Source organism: Carassius auratus, unplaced genomic scaffold (genome assembly GCF_003368295.1).
Source record: "Carassius auratus strain Wakin unplaced genomic scaffold, ASM336829v1 scaf_tig00214642, whole genome shotgun sequence".
NCBI classification, from domain to species: Eukaryota; Metazoa; Chordata; class Actinopteri; order Cypriniformes; family Cyprinidae; genus Carassius; species Carassius auratus.
This window is the reverse complement of record NW_020527746.1, coordinates 1-12,500: the sequence shown is the minus strand read 5'-3', so window position 1 is coordinate 12,500 and position 12,500 is coordinate 1. Positions and strand designations below refer to the sequence as shown.

Genomic DNA, 12,500 nt, shown 5'->3' with positions numbered 1-12,500 from the left:
TATTTTTCATGAATTATATAATAATCTTGCAAAAAAAAGAGTCAATAGCCGATCTCTGAATATTAGCAGGTTTGGGCCTTGTTAGTACATGGATGGGAGACTGCCTGGGAATACCAGGTGCTTTAAACTTTGTGGATATTTTTCATAAATTATATAATAATCTTGCAAAAAAAAGAGTCAATGGCCGATCTCTGAATATTAGCAGGTTTGGGCCTTGTTAGTACATGGATGGGAGACTGCCTGGGAATACCAGGTGCTTTAAACTTCATGGATATTTTTCACGAATTATATAAATAATCTTGCAAAAAAAAAGAGTCAATGCAAGATCTCTGCATATTAGCAGGTTTAGGTCTGGTTAGTTCTTGGATGGGAGACCGTCTCGAAATACCAGGTGCTGTAAGCTTTTTGGAAAATTTTCACTTAGTATAGAACAATTTGCCAAAACATGGCCGATCTCTGAATATTAGCAGGTTTGGACCTGGTTAGTACATGGATGGGAGACTGCCTGGGAATACCAGGTGCTTTAAACTTTGTGGATATTTTTCATGAATTATATAATAATCTTGCAAAAAAAAAGAGTCAATGGCCGATCTCTGAATATAGCAGGTTTGGGCCTTGTTAGTACATGGATGGGAGACTGCCTGGGAATACCAGGTGCTTTAAACTTTTTGGATATTTTCACGAATTATATAATAATCTTGCAAAAAAAAAAAAAAAAAAAAAAAAAGAGTCAATGCCAGATCTCTGAATCTTAGCAGGTTTAAGTCTGGTTAGTACTTGGATGAGAGACCGCCTAGGAATACCAGGCGTTTTAAGCTTTTGGGTTTTCGTTCCTACTTATATAATGTACTGGCAAGTAGATTGGCTGAACTTTAAATAGCCCTCTCTTCGGAGCAGTCTTCACTTACGGCCATACCAACCTAGCTATGCCCGATCTCGTCTGATCTCGGAAGCTAAGCAGGTTTGGGCCTGGTTAGTACTTGGATGGGAGAGCCGCCTGGGAATACCAGGTGCTGTAAGCTTTTTGGAAATTTTTCACTTAGTATAGAACAATTTTGCCAAAACATAGAGTCAATGGCCGATCTCTGCATATTAGCAGGTTTGGGCATTGTAAGTACATGGATGGGAGACTGCCTGGGAATACCAGGTGCTTTAAACTTTTTGGATATTTTTCACAAATTATATAATAATCTTGCAAAAAAAAGAGTCAATAGCCGATCTCTGAATATTAGCAGGTTTGGGCCTTGTTAGTACATGGATGGGAGACTGCCTGGGAATACCAGGTGCTTTAAACTTCATGGATATTTTTCACGAATTATATAAATAATCTTGCCAAAAAAAAAAGAGTCCAATGCAAGATCTCTGCATATTAGCAGGTTTAGGTCTGGTTAGTTCTTGGATGGGAGACCGTCTCGAAATACCAGGTGCTGTAAGCTTTTTGGAAATTTTCACTTAGTATAGAACAATTTTGCCAAAACATGGCCGATCTCTGAATATTAGCAGGTTTGGGCCTGGTTTAGTACATGGATGGGAGACTGCCTGGGAATACCAGGTGCTTTAAACTTTGTGGATATTTTTCATGAATTATATAATAATCTTGCAAAAAAAAAGAGTCAATGGCCGATCTCTGAATATTAGCAGGTTTGGGCCTTGTTAGTACATGGATGGGAGACTGCCTGGGAATACCAGGTGCTTTAAACTTTTTTGGATATTTTTCACGAATTATATAATAATCTTGCAAAAAAAAAAAAAAAAAAAGAGTCAATGCCAGATCTCTGAATCTTAGCAGGTTTAGTCTGGTTGGTACTTGGATGAGAGACCGCCTAGGAATACCAGGCGTTTTAAGCTTTTGGGTTTTCTTTCCTACTTATATAATGTACTGGCGAGTAGATTGGCTGAACTTTAAATTAGCCCTCTCTTCGGAGCAGTCTTCGCTTACGGCCATACCAACCTGGCTATACCCGATCTCGTCTGATCTCGGAAGCTAAGCAGGTTTGGGCCTGGTTAGTACTTGGATGTGAGACGCCTGGGAATAGCAGGTGCTGTAAGCTTTTTGGAAATTTTTCACTTAGTATAGAACAATTTTGCCAAAACATAGAGTCAATGGCCGATCTCTGCATATTAGCAGGTTTGGGCCTTGTTAGTACACTGGATGGGAGACTACCTGGGAATACCATGTGCTTTAAACTTTGTGGATATTTTTCATGAATTATATAATAATCTTGCCAAAAAAAGAGTCAATGGCCGATCTCTGCATATTAGCAGGTTTAGGTCTGGTTAGTACTTGGATGGGAGACCGTCTTGAAATACCAGGTGCTGTAAGCTTTTTGGACAATTTTCACTTAGTATAGAACAATTTTGCCAAAACATAGAGTCAATGGCCGATCTCTGAATATTAGCAGGTTTGGGCCTGGTTAGTACTTGGATGGGAGACCGCCTGGGAATACCAGGTGCTGTAAGCTTTTTGGAAATTTTTCACTTAGTATAGAACAATTTTGCCAAAAACATAGAGTCAATGGCCGATCTCTGCATATTAGCAGGTTTGGGCCTTGTTAGTACATGGATGGGAGACTACCTGGGAATACCAGGTGCTTTAAACTTTTTGGATATTTTTCACGAATTATATAATAATCTTGCAAACAAAAAAAAAAAAAAAAAAAAAAGAGTCAATGCCAGATCTCTGAATCTTAGCAGGTTTAAGTCTGGTTAGTACTTGGATGAGAGACCGCCTAGGAATACCAGGCGTTTTAAGCTTTTGGGTTTTCGTTCCTACTTATATAATGTACTGGCCAGTAGATTGGCTGAACTTTAAATAGCCCTCTCTTCGGAGCAGTCTTCGCTTACGGCTATACCAACCTGGCTATGCCCGATCTCGTCTGATCTCGGAAGCTAAGCAGGTTTGGGCCTGGTTAGTACTTGGATGGGAGACCGCCTGGGAATACCAGGTGCTGTAAGCTTTTTGGAAATTTTTCACTTAATATAGAACAATTTTGCCAAAACATGGCCGTTCTCTGAATATTAGCAGGTTTGGGCCTGGTTAGTACATGGATGGGAGACTGCCTGGGAATACCAGGTGCTTTAAACTTTGTGGATATTTTTCATGAATTATATAATAATCTTGCAAAAAAAAAGAGTCCATGGCCGATCTCTGAATATTAGCAGGTTTGGGCCTTGTTAGTACATGGATGGGAGACTGCCTGGGAATACCAGGTGCTTTAAACTTTTTGGATATTTTTTATGAATTATATAATAATCTTGCAAAAAAAAGAGTCAATGGCCGATCTCTGAATATTAGCAGGTTTGGGCCTTGTTAGTACATGGATGGGAGACTGCCTGGGAATACCACGTGCTTTAAACTTTGTGGATATTTTTCATGAATTATATATTAATCTTGCAAAAAAAAAAGAGTCAATGGCCGATCTCTGAATATTAGCAGGTTTGGGCCTTGTTAGTAGATGGATGGGAGACTGCCTGGGAATACCAGGTGCTTTAAACTTTTTGGATATTTTTCACGAATTATATAATAATCTTGCAAAAAAAAAAAAAAAAAAAGAGTCAATGCCAGATCTCTGAATCTTAGCAGGTTTAGGTCTGGTTAGTACTTGGATGAGAGACCGCCTAGGAATACCAGGCGTTTTAAGCTTTTGGGTTTTCTTTCCTACTTATATAATGTACTGGCCAGTAGATTGGCTGAACTTTAAATAGCCCTCTCTTCGGAGCAGTCTTCGCTTACGGCCATACCAACCTGGCTATGCCCGATCTCGTCTGATCTCGGAAGCTAAGCAGGTTTGGGCCTGGTTAGTACTTGGATGGGAGACCGCCTGGGAATACCAGGTGCTGTAAGCTTTTTGGAAATTTTTCACTTAGTATAGAACAATTTTGCCAAAAAATAGAGTCAATGGCCGATCTCTGCATATTAGCAGGTTTGGGCCTTGTAAGTACATGGATGGGAGACTGCCTGGGAATTCCAGGTGCTTTAAACTTTTTGGATATTTTTCACAAATTATATAATAATCTTGCAAAAAAAGAGTCAATAGCCGATCTCTGAATATTAGCAGGTTTGGGCCTTGTTAGTACATGGATGGGATACTGCCTGGGAATACCAGGTGCTTTAAACTTTTTGGATATTTTTCACAAATTATATAATAATCTTGCAAAAAAAAAGAGTCAATAGCCGATCTCTGAATATTAGCAGGTTTGGGCCTTGTTAGTACATGGATGGGAGACTGTCTGGGAATACCAGGTGCTTTAAACTTTTTGGATATTTTTCACGAATTATATAATAATCTTGCAAAAAAAAAAAGAGTCAATGCCCGATCTCTGCATATTAGCAGGTTTAGGTCTGGTTAGTACTTGGATGGGAGACCGCCTTGAAATACCAGGTGCTGTAAGCTTTTTGGAAAATTTTCACTTAGTATAGAACAATTTTGCCAAAACATGGCCGATCTCTGAATATTAGCAGGTTTGGGCCTGGTTAGTACATGGATGGGAGACTGCCTGGGAATACCAGGTGCTTTAAACTTTGTGGATATTTTTCATGAATTATATAATAATCTTGCAAAAAAAAAAAGAGTCAATGGCCGATCTCTGAATATTAGCAGGTTTGGGCCTTGTTAGTACATGGATGGGAGACTGCCTGGGAATACCAGGTGCTTTAAACTTTTTGGATATTTTTCACGAATTATATAATAATCTTGCAAACAAAAAAAACAACAAAAAAAAAAGAGTCAATGCCAGATCTCTGAATCTTAGCAGGTTTAGGTCTTGTTAGTACTTGGATGAGAGACCGCCTAGGAATACCAGGCGTTTTAAGCTTTTAGGTTTTCTTTCCTACTTATATAATGTACTGGCCAGTAGATTGGCTGAACTTTAAATAGCCCTCTCTTCGGAGCAGTCTTCGCTTACGGCCATACCAACCTGGCTATGCCTTATCTCGTCTGATCTCGGAAGCTAAGCAGGTTTGGGCCTGGTTAGTACTTGGATGGGAGACCGCCTGGGAACACCAGGTGCTGTAAGCTATTTGGATATTTTTCACTTAGTATAGAACAATTTTGCCAAAACATAGAGTCAATGGCCGATCTCTGCATATTAGCAGGTTTGGGCCTTGTTAGTACATGGATGGGAGACTGCCTGGGAATACCAGGTGCTTTAAACTTTGTGGATATTTTTCATGAATTATATAATAATCTTGCAAAAAAAAAAAGAGTCAATGGCCGATCTCTGAATATTAGGAGGTTTGGGCCTTGTTAGTACATGGATTGGAGACTGCCTGGGAATACCAGGTGCTTTAAACTTTTTGGATATTTTTCATGAATTATATAATAATCTTGCAAAAAAAAGAGTCAATGGCCGATATCTGAATATTAGCAGGTTTGGGCCTTGTTAGTACATGGATGGGAGACTGCCTGGGAATACCAGGTGCTTTAAACTTTGTGGATATTTTTCATGAATTATATATTAATCTTGCAAAAAAAAAAGAGTCAATGGCCGATCTCTGAATATTAGCAGGTTTGGGCCTTGTTAGTACATGGATGGGAGGCTGCCTGGGAATACCAGGTGCTTTAAACTTTGTGGATATTTTTCATTAATTATATATTAATCTTGCAAAAAAAAAAAGAGTCAATGGCCGATCTCTGAATATTAGCAGGTTTGGGCCTTGTTAGTAGATGGATGGGAGACTGCCTGGGAATACCAGGTGCTTTAAACTTTTTGGATATTTTTCACGAATTATATAATAATCTTGCAAAAAAAAAAAAAAAAAAAAAGAGTCAATGCCAGATCTCTGAATCTTAGCAGGTTTAGGTCTGGTTAGTACTTGGATGAGAGACCGCCTAGGAATACCAGGCGTTTTAAGCTTTTGGGTTTTCTTTCCTACTTATATAATGTACTGGCCAGTAGATTGGCTGAACTTTAAATAGCCCTCTCTTCGGAGCAGTCTTCGCTTACGGCCATACCAACCTGGCTATGCCCGATCTCGTCTGATCTCGGAAGCTAAGCAGGTTTGGGCCTGGTTAGTACTTGGATGGGAGACCGCCTGGGAATACCAGGTGCTGTAAGCTTTTTGGAAATTTTTCACTTAGTATAGAACAATTTTGCCAAAACATAGAGTCAATGGCCGATCTCTGCATATTAGCAGGTTTGGGCCTTGTAAGTACATGGATGGGAGACTGCCTGGGAATTCCAGGTGCTTTAAACTTTTTGGATATTTTTCACAAATTATATAATAATCTTGCAAAAAAAGAGTCAATAGCCGATCTCTGAATATTGGCAGGTTTGGGCCTTGTTAGTACATGGATGGGATGCTGCCTGGGAATACCAGGTGCTTTAAACTTTTTGGATATTTTTCACAAATTATATAATAATCTTGCAAAAAAAAAGAGTCAATAGCCGATCTCTGAATATTAGCAGGTTTGGGCCTTGTTAGTACATGGATGGGAGACTGTCTGGGAATACCAGGTGCTTTAAACTTTTTGGATATTTTTCACGAATTATATAATAATCTTGCAAAAAAAAAAGAGTCAATGCCCGATCTCTGCATATTAGCAGGTTTAGGTCTGGTTAGTACTTGGATGGGAGACCGCCTTGAAATACCAGGTGCTGTAAGCTTTTTGGAAAATTTTCACTTAGTATAGAACAATTTTGCCAAAACATGGCCGATCTCTGAATATTAGCAGGTTTGGGCCTGGTTAGTACATGGATGGGAGACTGCCTGGGAATACCAGGTGCTTTAAACTTTGTGGATATTTTTCATGAATTATATAATAATCTTGCAAAAAAAAAAGAGTCAATGGCCGATCTCTGAATATTAGCAGGTTTGGGCCTTGTTAGTACATGGATGGGAGACTGCCTGGGAATACCAGGTGCTTTAAACTTTTTGGATATTTTTCACGAATTATATAATAATCTTGCAAACAAAAAAAACAACAAAAAAAAAAGAGTCAATGCCAGATCTCTGAATCTTAGCAGGTTTAGGTCTTGTTAGTACTTGGATGAGAGACCGCCTAGGAATACCAGGCGTTTTAAGCTTTTGGGTTTTCTTTCCTACTTATATAATGTACTGGCCAGTAGATTGGCTGAACTTTAAATAGCCCCTCTCTTCGGAGCAGTCTTCGCTTACGGCCATACCAACCTGGCTATGCCTTATCTCGTCTGATCTCGGAAGCTAAGCAGGTTTGGGCCTGGTTAGTACTTGGATGGGAGACCGCCTGGGAACACCAGGTGCTGTAAGCTATTTGGATATTTTTCACTTAGTATAGAACAATTTTGCCAAAACATAGAGTCAATGGCCGATCTCTGCATATTAGCAGGTTTGGGCCTTGTTAGTACATGGATGGGAGACTGCCTGGGAATACCAGGTGCTTTAAACTTTGTGGATATTTTTCATGAATTATATAATAATCTTGCAAAAAAAAAAGAGTCAATGGCCGATCTCTGAATATTAGGAGGTTTGGGCCTTGTTAGTACATGGATTGGAGACTGCCTGGGAATACCAGGTGCTTTAAACTTTTTGGATATTTTTCATGAATTATATAATAATCTTGCAAAAAAAGAGTCAATGGCCGATATCTGAATATTAGCAGGTTTGGGCCTTGTTAGTACATGGATGGGAGACTGCCTGGGAATACCAGGTGCTTTAAACTTTGTGGATATTTTTCATGAATTATATATTAATCTTGCAAAAAAAAAAAGAGTCAATGGCCGATCTCTGAATATTAGCAGGTTTGGGCCTTGTTAGTACATGGATGGGAGGCTGCCTGGGAATACCAGGTGCTTTAAACTTTGTGGATATTTTTCATTAATTATATATTAATCTTGCAAAAAAAAAAGAGTCAATGGCCGATCTCTGAATATTAGCAGGTTTGGGCCTTGTTAGTAGATGGATGGGAGACTGCCTGGGAATACCAGGTGCTTTAAACTTTTTGGATATTTTTCACGAATTATATAATAATCTTGCAAACAAAAAAAAAAAAAACAAAAAAAAGAGTCAATGCCAGATCTCTGAATCTTAGCAGGTTTAGGTCTGGTTAGTACTTGGATGAGAGACCGCCTAGGAATACCAGGCGTTTTAAGCTTTTGGGTTTTCTTTCCTACTTATAAATATACTGGCCAGTAGATTGGCTGAACTTTAAATAGCCCTCTCTTCGGAGCAGTCTTCGCTTACGGCCGTACCAACCTGGCTATGCCAGATCTCGTCTGATCTCGGAAGCTAAGCAGGTTTGGGCCTGGTTAGTACTTGGATGGGAGACCGCCTGGGAATACCAGGTGCTGTAAACTTTTTGGAAATTTTTCACTTAGTGTAGAACAATTTTGCCAAAACATAGAGTCAATGGCCGATCTCTGATATTAGCAGGTTTGGGCCTTGTTAGTACATGGATGGGAGACTGCCTGGGAATACCAGGTGCTTTAAACTTTGTGGATATTTTTCAATGAATTATATATTAATCTTGCAAAAAAAAAGAGTCAATGGCCGGTCTCTGAATATTAGCAGGTTTGGGCCTTGTTAGTAGATGGATGGGAGACTGCCTGGGAATACCAGGTGCTTTAAACTTTTTGGATATTTTTCACGAATTATATAATAATCTTGCAAACAAAAAAAAAAAAAAAAAAAAAAAGAGTCAATGCCAGATCTCTGAATCTTAGCAGGTTTAGGTCTGGTTAGTACTTGGATGAGAGACTGCCTAGGAATACCAGGCGTTTTAAGCTTTTGGGTTTTCTTTCCTACTTATATAATGTACTGGCCAGTAGATTGGCTGAACTTTAAATAGCCCTCTCTTCGGAGCAGTCTTCACTTATGGCCATACCAACCTGGCTATGCCCGATCTCGTCTGATCTCGGAAGCTAAGCAGGTTTGGGCCTGGTTAGTACTTGGATGGGAGACCGCCTGGGAATACCAGGTGCTGTAAGCTTTTTGGAAAATTTTCACTTAGTATAGAACAATTTTGCCAAAACATAGAGTCAATGGCCGATCTCTGCATATTAGCAGGTTTGGGCATTGTAAGTACATGGATGGGAGACTGCCTGGGAATACCAGGTGCTTTAAACTTTTTGGATATTTTTTCACTTAAGTATAGACCAATTTGCCAAAACATGGCCGTTCTCTGAATATTAGGCAGGTTTGGGCCTGGTTAGTACATGGATGGGAGACTGCCTGGGAATACCAGGTGCTTTAAACTTTGTGGATATTTTTCATGAATTATATAATAATCTTTGCAAAAAAAGAGTCAATGGCCGATCTCTTGAATATTAGCAGGTTTGAGCCTTGTTAGTACATGGATGGGAGACTGCCTGGGAATACCAGGTGCTTTAAACTTTTGGATATTTTTCATGAATGATATAATAATCTTGCAAAAAAAAGAGTCAATAGCCGATCTCTGAATATTAGCAGGTTTGGGCCTTGTTAGTACATGGATGGGAGACTGCCTGGGAATACCAGGTGCTTTAAACTTTGTGGATATTTTTCATAAATTATATAATAATCTTGCAAAAAAAAAGAGTCAATGGCCGATCTCTGAATATTAGCAGGTTTGGGCCTTGTTAGTACATGGATGGGAGACTGCCTGGGAATACCAGGTGCTTTAAACTTCATGGATATTTTTCACGAATTATATAAATAATCTTGCAAAAAAAAAGAGTCAATGCCGATCTCTGCATATTAGCAGGTTTGGGTCTGGTTAGTACTTGGATGGGAGACCGCCTGGGAATACCAGGTGCTTTAAACTTTTTGGAAAATTTTTCACTTAGTATATAAAATTTTGCCAAAACATGGCCGATCTCTGAATATTAGCAGGTTTGGGCCTGGTTAGTACATGGATGGGAGACTGCCTGGGAATACCAGGTGCTTTAAACTTTGTGGATATTTTTCATGAATTATATAATAATCTTGCAAAAAAAAAGAGTCAATGGCCGATCTCTGAATATTAGCAGGTTTGGGCCTTGTTAGTACATGGATGGGAGACTGCCTGGGAATACCAGGTGCTTTAAACTTTTTGGATATTTTTCATTAATTATATATTAATCTTGCAAAAAAAAGAGTCAATGGCCGATCTCTGAATATTAGCAGGTTTGGGCCTTGTTAGTACATGGATGGGAGACTGCCTGGGAATACCAGGTGCTTTAAACTTTTTGGATATTTTTCACGAATTATATAATAATCTTGCAAAAAAAAAAAAAAAAAAAAAAAAAGAGTCAATGCCAGATCTCTGAATCTTAGCAGGTTTAGGTCTGGTTAGTACTTGGATGAGAGACCGCCTAGGAATACCAGGCGTTTTAAGCTTTTGGGTTTTCTTTCCTACTTATAAATATACTGGCCAGTAGATTGGCTGAACTTTAAATAGCCCTCTCTTCGGAGCAGTCTTCGCTTACGGCCGTACCAACCTGGCTATGCCAGATCTCGTCTGATCTCGGAAGCTAAGCAGGTTTGGGCCTGGTTAGTACTTGGATGGGAGACCGCCTGGGAATACCAGGTGCTGTAAACTTTTTGGAAATTTTTCACTTAGTATAGAACAATTTTGCCAAAACATAGAGTCAATGGCCGATCTCTGAATATTAGCAGGTTTGGGCCTTGTTAGTACATGGATGGGAGACTGCCTGGGAATACCAGGTGCTTTAAACTTTGTGGATATTTTTCATGAATTATATATTAATCTTGCAAAAAAAAAAGAGTCAATGGCCGATCTCTGAATATTAGCAGGTTTGGGCCTTGTTAGTACATGGATGGGAGACTGCCTGGGAATACCAGGTGCTTTAAACTTTTTGGATATTTTTCACGAATTATATAATAATCTTGCAAACAAAAAAAAAAAAAAAAAAAAAAAGAGTCAATGCCAGATCTCTGAATCTTAGCAGGTTTAGGTCTGGTTAGTACTTGGATGAGAGACCGCCTAGGAATACCAGGCGTTTTAAGCTTTTGGGTTTTCTTTCCTACTTATATAATGTACTGGCCAGTAGATTGGCTGAACTTTAAATAGCCCTCTCTTCGGAGCAGTCTTCGCTTACGGCCATACCAACCTGGCTATGCCGATCTCGTCTGATCTCGGAAGCTAAGCAGGTTTGGGCCTGGTTAGTACTTGGATGGGAGACCGCCTGGGAATACCAGGTGCTGTAAGCTTTTTGGAAATTTTTCACTTAGTATAGAACAATTTTGCCAAAACATAGAGTCAATGGCCGATCTCTGCATATTAGCAGGTTTGGGCCTTGTTAGTACATGGATGGGAGACTGCCTGGGAATACCAGGTGCTTTAAACTTTTTGGATATTTTTCACGAATTATATAATAATCTTGCAAAAAAAAAGAGTCAATGCCCGATCTCTGAATATTAGCAGGTTTGGGCCTGGTTAGTACATGGATGGGAGACTGCCTGGGAATACCAGGTGCTTTAAGCTTTTTGGAATTTTTCACTAATTATAGAATAATTTTGCCAAAACATGGCCGATCTCTGAATATTAGCAGGTTTGGGCCTGGTTAGTACATGGATGGGAGACTGCCTGGGAATACCAGGTGCTTTAAACTTTGTGGATATTTTTCATGAATTATATAATAATCTTGCAAAAAAAAGAGTCAATGGCCGATCTCTGAATATTAGCAGGTTTGGGCCTTGTTAGTACATGGATGGGAGACTGCCTGGGAATACCAGGTGCTTTAAACTTTTTGGATATTTTTCATGAATTATATAATAATCTTGCAAAAAAAAAGAGTCAATGGCCGATCTCTGAATATTAGCAGGTTTGGGCCTTGTTAGTACATGGATGGGAGACTGCCTGGGAATACCAGGTGCTTTAAACTTTTGGATATTTTTCACGAATTATATAAATAATCTTGCAAAAAAAAAGAGTCAATGCCGATCTCTGAATATTAGCAGGTTTAGGTCTGGTTAGTACTTGGATGGGAGACCGCCTTGAAATACCAGGTGCTGTAAGCTTTTTGGAAAATTTTCACTTAGTATAGAACAATTTTGCCAAAACATGGCCGATCTCTGAATATTAGCAGGTTTGGGCCTGGTTAGTACATGGATGGGAGACTGCCTGGGAATACCAGGTGCTTTAAAACTTTGTGGAATTTTTTCATGAATTATATAATAATCTTGCAAAAAAAAAGAGTCAATGGCCGATCTCTGAATATTAGCAGGTTTGGGCCTTGTTAGTACATGGATGGAGACTGCCTGGGAATACCAGGTGCTTTAAACTTTTTGGATATTTTCACGAATTATATAATAATCTTGCAAAAAAAAAAAAAAAAAGAGTCAATGCCGATCTCTGAATCTTAGCAGGTTTAGGTCTGTTAGTACTTGGATGAGAGACCGCCTAGGAATACCAGGCGTTTTAAGCTTTTGGGTTTTTCTTTCCTACTTATATAATGTACTGGCCAGTAGATTGGCTAACTTTAAATAGCCCTCTCTTCGGAGCAGTCTTCGCTTACGGCCATACAACCTGGCTATGCCGTATCTCGTCTTGATCTCGGAAGCTAAGCAGGTTTGGGCCTGCGTTAGTACTTGGATGGGAGAC

The 12,500-nt window shown here is 39.3% G+C and overlaps 11 non-coding genes across 11 annotated transcripts; all 11 read left to right on the top strand.

Annotated features, from left to right (window-relative positions):
- Positions 1 to 902: 902 nt before the first annotated feature.
- LOC113092525 (5S ribosomal RNA) lies at positions 903 to 1,022 on the top strand. Its single transcript, XR_003287592.1, has one exon. It is a non-coding gene; the product is annotated as a 5S ribosomal RNA (ribosomal RNA).
- A 911-nt stretch (positions 1,023 to 1,933) lies between these two features.
- On the top strand, positions 1,934 to 2,051 carry LOC113092522 (5S ribosomal RNA). Its single transcript, XR_003287589.1, has one exon. It is a non-coding gene; the product is annotated as a 5S ribosomal RNA (ribosomal RNA).
- A 787-nt stretch (positions 2,052 to 2,838) lies between these two features.
- LOC113092527 (5S ribosomal RNA) lies at positions 2,839 to 2,957 on the top strand. The gene has a single exon (XR_003287594.1). It is a non-coding gene; the product is annotated as a 5S ribosomal RNA (ribosomal RNA).
- A 770-nt stretch (positions 2,958 to 3,727) lies between these two features.
- On the top strand, positions 3,728 to 3,846 carry LOC113092526 (5S ribosomal RNA). The gene has a single exon (XR_003287593.1). It is a non-coding gene; the product is annotated as a 5S ribosomal RNA (ribosomal RNA).
- A 1,053-nt stretch (positions 3,847 to 4,899) lies between these two features.
- LOC113092521 (5S ribosomal RNA) lies at positions 4,900 to 5,018 on the top strand. Its single transcript, XR_003287588.1, has one exon. It is a non-coding gene; the product is annotated as a 5S ribosomal RNA (ribosomal RNA).
- A 922-nt stretch (positions 5,019 to 5,940) lies between these two features.
- LOC113092517 (5S ribosomal RNA) lies at positions 5,941 to 6,059 on the top strand. The gene has a single exon (XR_003287584.1). It is a non-coding gene; the product is annotated as a 5S ribosomal RNA (ribosomal RNA).
- Positions 6,060 to 7,111: 1,052 nt separating this feature from the next.
- Positions 7,112 to 7,230, top strand: LOC113092520 (5S ribosomal RNA). Its single transcript, XR_003287587.1, has one exon. It is a non-coding gene; the product is annotated as a 5S ribosomal RNA (ribosomal RNA).
- Positions 7,231 to 8,155: 925 nt separating this feature from the next.
- Positions 8,156 to 8,274, top strand: LOC113092524 (5S ribosomal RNA). The gene has a single exon (XR_003287591.1). It is a non-coding gene; the product is annotated as a 5S ribosomal RNA (ribosomal RNA).
- Positions 8,275 to 8,787: 513 nt separating this feature from the next.
- Positions 8,788 to 8,906, top strand: LOC113092529 (5S ribosomal RNA). The gene has a single exon (XR_003287596.1). It is a non-coding gene; the product is annotated as a 5S ribosomal RNA (ribosomal RNA).
- A 1,450-nt stretch (positions 8,907 to 10,356) lies between these two features.
- LOC113092523 (5S ribosomal RNA) lies at positions 10,357 to 10,475 on the top strand. The gene has a single exon (XR_003287590.1). It is a non-coding gene; the product is annotated as a 5S ribosomal RNA (ribosomal RNA).
- A 514-nt stretch (positions 10,476 to 10,989) lies between these two features.
- Positions 10,990 to 11,107, top strand: LOC113092519 (5S ribosomal RNA). Its single transcript, XR_003287586.1, has one exon. It is a non-coding gene; the product is annotated as a 5S ribosomal RNA (ribosomal RNA).
- Positions 11,108 to 12,500: the final 1,393 nt, after the last annotated feature.